We start from the raw sequence: 5,712 nt of genomic DNA, 5'->3' as shown, positions 1-5,712 counted from the left end.
GCAGGAGGAGTCCTACTCCTACCGGGAGTAGGACTCCCCTCCCATTTCCTTGTCCAAGTAGGAGAGGTGGAAGGAGAGGAGGAAAGGGGGGGCCGCCGCCCCTCCCTCCTTGTCCTTCTCCACTTTAGGCCCATGAGGCCCATTAACCCCCCGGGGGGTTCCGGTAACCCCCCGGTGCTCCAGTTTTATCCAAAACTTCTCCGGAACGCTTCCGGTGTCCGAATATAGTCATCCAATATATCAATCTTTATGTCTTGACCATTTCGAGACTCCTCGTCATGTCCGTGATCACATCCGGGACTCCGAACTAACTTCGGTACATCAAAATGCATAAACTCATAATAACTGTCATCGTAACGTTAAGCGTGCGGACCCTACGGTTCGAGAACAATGTAGACATGACTGAGACACATCTCCGGTCAATAACCAATAGTGGGACCTGGATGCCCATATTGGCTCCTACATATTCTACGAAGATCTTTATCGGTCAGACCGCATAACAACATACGTTGTTCCCTTTGTCATTGGTATGTTACTTGCCCGAGATTCGATCGTCGGTATCCAATACCTAGTTCAATCTCGTTACCGGCAAGTCTCTTTACTCGTTCCGTAATACATCATCTCGCAACTAACTCATTAGTTGCAATGATTGCAAGGCTTATGTGATGTGCATTACCGAGAGGGCCCAGAGATACCTCTCCGACAATCGGAGTGACAAATCCTATTCTCGAAATACGCCAACCCAACATCTACCTTTGGAGACACCTGTAGAGCTCCTTTATAATCACCCAGTTACGTTGTGACGTTTGGTAGCACACAAAGTGTTCCTCCGGCAAACGGGAGTTGCATAATCTCATAGTCATAGGAACATGTATAAGTCATGAAGAAAGCAATAGCAACATACTAAACGATTGGGTGCTAAGCTAATGGAATGGGTCATGTCAATCAGATCATTCACCTAATGATGTGATCCCGTTAATCAAATAACAACTCTTTGTTCATGGTTAGGAAACATAACCATCTTTGATTAACGAGCTAGTCAAGTAGAGGCATACTAGTGACACTAAGTTTGTCTATGTATTCACACATGTATTATATTTCCGGTTAATACAATTCTAGCATGAATAATAAACATTTATCATGATATAAGGAAATAAATAATAACTTTATTATTTCCTCTAGGGCATATTTCCTTCACTAAGGACATAAGAGACATATACCAAGGCGCACAAGAAAACTGTAAATGCACATCAAAGATATTTTAACTCATGTGGCATAGTATATACAATATCTTTTGCCATTTGTTAGACAACTAGAAAAATATGGCTCACTTCATTTACGTCTCGCACTCAATAACATTATACTTATGTGACAAACTGTTGTTCTTTCTTTTTTGGGATAGAAATGTCGTACTATTTTTTGTTCCTTTCATTTCAAAATAATTGAAGTTCTAGAATTTTCCAAAGACAAATTTTATTAAGCATTTTTTTAGAAATATAGTATAGTCACCGACCAAGTTTATATACAGATATATCAGCATCTACAAAACAAACTTTACTTCATTAGATCAGATATTGTAGATCTTTCTAGATTTTTTTACTAGTTAAACTTAGAAAAATTTAGCTTAGAAAAATCCTAGAACTTTAGTTAGTCCCTTCGGTCCTTTTTTCTCCGCATCTAAGATTTATCTGAAGTAGAATTTCATAAAGTTTGACCAACTTTATAGAACAAATATCAACATTCACAATGCTTATTAGTTAGATCATGAATTTAATTTTTATATTATATAAATTTAGTATTGTAGATGTTGATATTTTTATATAAATATGGTCAAACTGTATGAGGTTAGACTTCAAACAATTCTTATATGCAAAGTAAAAAGTACCGGATAGAGTATTTTGAAACGGATGGAGTATAACTAGGAGATGTTACGTACAGACATATATACATATTGTTGTATATTAATCATATCACTAATGCTGAAAGTTGCTAAGGAGACATATCAATTTATTATTTTAAAGTGTAATTCATGAATACTCTTACATTTTATTTTCATTAGTTTTAGTTGTTTATGTAGCACCTAATTATTCATTTCTTTAACAAAATTGCAACAACAACGTGCGGTGTATCATTTAATTACTTTTGTTTTTTGCATCTTCAGCGGGATATACAAGGAGATATCCCATAGTGTATGCTCTTTGCGGATGATGTGGTGCTAGTTGATGATAGTCGGACGGGGGTAAATAGGAAGTTAGAGTTATGGAGACAAAGCTTGGACTCGAAAGGGTTTAGGCTTAGTAGGACTAAAACCGAGTGCATGGTGTGCGGTTTCAGTACTACTAGGTGTGAGGAGGAGGAGGTTAGCCTTGATGGGCAGGTGGAACCTCAGAAGGACACCTTTCGATATTTGGGGTGAATGTTGCAGGAGGATGGGGGTATTGATGAAGATGTGAACCATCGAATTAAAGCCGGATGGATGAAGTGGCGCCAAGTTTCTAGCATTCTCTATGACAAGAGAGTGCCACGAAAGTTAAAAGGCAAGTTCTACAGGACGATTGTTCGACCCGCAATGTTGTATGGCGTTGAGTGTTGGCCGACTAAAAGGCGACATGTTCAACAGTTAGGTGTGGCGGAGATGCGTATGTTGAGATGAATGTGTGGCCACACAAGGAAGGATAGAGTCCGGAATGATGATATACGAGATAGAGTTGGGGTAGCACCAATTGAAGAGAAGCTTGTCCAACATCGTCTGAGATGGTTTGGGCATATTCAGCGTAGGTGTCCAGAAGCTTCAGTGCATAGCGGACGGCTAAAACGTGCGGAGAATGTCAAAAGAGGTCGGGGTAGACCGAATTTGACATGGGAGGGGTCCGTTAGGAGAGACTTGAAGGATTGAAGTATCACTAAAGAACTAGCTATGAACAGGGGTGCATGGAAACTTGCTATCCGTGTGCGAGAGCCATGAGTTGGTCACGAGATTTTATGGGTTTCAACTCTAACCTACCCCAATTTGTTTGGAACTAAAAGCTTTGTTGTTGTTGTTGTATCTTCAGCAGGGAATCTATTAATCCATATCAATGAAATTGTACACACCCGACATACTTCTGTATAGATCGAGGACCTGGTACACATACACATATATACGTACTGTTACATATTAATCAGATGTTTATTAATCGAGATGATAGGATCATCTGAACGATAGCATTTTCGAGACCTATTATCAGCGCACTGTGACATAATTCTAAACCAGAGGCTGAAACGAAACCAAATACAGTACCCTTAGCGCCAGCAGCCCAGCAGGGCCAAATGTATACACCAAGTAAAAACAAGTCGACCTCATCTTCAATTCAGAGCTAGCGGGCAGCAATCTCCATGGTCTTCCGGTGTGCCGTGAGCGCCGTCGGCCTTTCTGTTGATGACGGCGGCGGTGGAGCGAGCGGCGCCTGCCCCGGCCGCCTTGGCGACGGGAACTGCGGCGACGGAGGACGAACCGGCGCACGGCTCCCCCCTCGAGCAACTAGACACGTCATCAACCACCATTCCGTGAGTGTGCACATAACCAATACAATACAGTAGAATTAAGATGAATATGTATGAAGCTGGGCGAACATACCTTGTGCCGCCGTGGAGCATGCGAAGGCACAGCAGATCAGAGCCAGGAGGGCGATGCTGCGGGCGAGGGAAGAAGATGAAGGGGCCATGATCAATACCGTCCCTGGATTCGGCTTCTCTTTTGTAGGGACCGTAGGAGAGTACTGTCATTGGTCGGCAAGTTCGCTTCTTGTTCTACGCATGCACGCTGGTACGACAGTCAAAGTCATCCGGAGTGACAGTCAAAGTATTGCATGTTCACGTTTTCTGATTTGCTTTCCCTAGCGACCGGTCAAAGTCTTCTGATTTGTGTTCAAGTGCGTGGCCATCAAATTAAAGGAATATCAGTGAAAACATCACACAAGCACACACATTTGATGATTCGGTTTTTATCAAAAAAAAATTGATAATTCGGAACTGCCATTCCTGAGGATAATTTTTCTTATACTAATATAAGAAACAGACTTGTGATAATCGATCTCTGCTGGATTGGAGGTACAGTCACTCGTAAAAGAATCCTAAAAGCCAGGTTAACAATGGTTGCTGTAAACAGTTTTTCAGAATTGGAAGGTGGAATAGTACATATCAAATATATTTGTTCGCTAAAAAAACATATCTAATATTTCTGAGAGCTCTACAAGAATTCGTGTTAAGCCATCTCCCTAGCAGCCATTATGCTGAAATCCTGCGAGCCCATTGCATCACGTCTTGATCCATGACCAACTTAATACGAAATCACTAATTAAGGAGCAATTTTTGCCAAGGTCACTCCCACCTTTTCAGGTTGCCACAAAGGTCGCATCCTGAGAGTTTTTGCTTTTTTCGTGAAACCGTTTATTCAAAATGATTTATCTCTTAAACCATGCATCTAAATCTCGAACCATTTTCATCATTGGATTCATCGCGTCGAGATCTTCAAAACTAGATTACATATTGATAGGTTTTGACGAACTTTTTTTCATGAAAAAACCGGACAAAAAACAGACGACAAACTGAACGACAAGACACGTTTTTTTCTTTCCGAAAGAGGCATGACCGTGCCTCTCGCAGAAGCAAATCCATACCTCTCACGAAAAAACGTGTTTTTTCGTTTTCCGGGAGGCACGGGCATGTCTCTCGCGGAAGGAAAAAATGCATTTTTTCTGTTTCCGACGGGCATGGGCATACCTCTCGCGGAAGCAAACCTCGTGCAAGGAAAAAAAGAAAACATGTTTTTTTTTCGTCTCCTCTCGCGGAAGCAAAAGATGACCCACAAGTATAGGGGGTCTATCGTAGTCCTTTCGATAAGTAAGAGTGTCGAATACAACGAGGAGTAGATGGAAATGATAAGCGGTTTTCAGCAAGGTATTCTCTGCAAGTACTGAAATAAGTGGTAACAGATAGTTTTGTGACAGGATAAATTGTAACGAGCAACAAGTAACAAAAGTAAATAAAGTGCAGCAAGATGGCCCAATCCTTTTGTAGCAAAGGACAAGCCGCAACAAACTCTTATAATAGGAAAAGCGCTCCCGAGGACACATGGGAATATCGTCAAGCTAGTTTTCATCACGTTGATATGATTCGCGTTCGATACTTTGATAATTTGATATGTGGGTGGACCGGTGCTTGGGTGCTGTTCTTGCTTGAACAAGCATCCCACTTATGATTAACCTCTATTGCAAGCATCCGCAACTATAAGAAAAGTATTAAGGTAAACCTAACCATAGCATGAAACATGTGGATCCAAATCAGCTTCTTACGAAGCAACGCATAAACTAGGGTTAAGCTTCTGTCACTCTAGCAACCCATCATCTACTTATTACTTCCCAATGCCTTCCTCTAGGCCTAAATAATGGTGAAGTGTTATGTAGTCGACGTTCACATAACACCACTAGAGGCTAGACAACATACATCTTATCAAAATATCAAACGAATATCAAATTCACATGACTACTCATAGCAAGACTTCTCCCTTGTCCTCAGGAACGAACGTAATTACTCACAAAGCATATTCACACTAGTAGAAAAAGGACCTGATATGAGACACATTAGTGCCGGTTTGATTTTAGCCCGGTACTAATGGTACCATTAGTGCCGGTTCGAACGGCTATGCATTAATGCCGGTTCGTGTTGAACCTT

The 5,712-nt window shown here is 41.3% G+C and overlaps 1 long non-coding RNA gene across 1 annotated transcript; it reads right to left on the bottom strand.

Annotated features, from left to right (window-relative positions):
• Positions 1–3,139: 3,139 nt before the first annotated feature.
• Positions 3,140–3,702, bottom strand: LOC119270927. Its single transcript, XR_005134371.1, has 2 exons — positions 3,617–3,702; positions 3,140–3,520 (listed from the first exon to the last, which is right to left on the bottom strand). It is a non-coding gene; the product is annotated as an uncharacterized LOC119270927 (long non-coding RNA).
• Between the last annotated feature and the right edge of the window lie 2,010 nt (positions 3,703–5,712).

This window comes from Triticum dicoccoides, chromosome 3A, assembly GCF_002162155.2.
Source record: "Triticum dicoccoides isolate Atlit2015 ecotype Zavitan chromosome 3A, WEW_v2.0, whole genome shotgun sequence".
NCBI classification, from domain to species: Eukaryota; Viridiplantae; Streptophyta; class Magnoliopsida; order Poales; family Poaceae; genus Triticum; species Triticum dicoccoides.
This window is presented reverse-complemented; position numbering and strand designations above follow the sequence as displayed.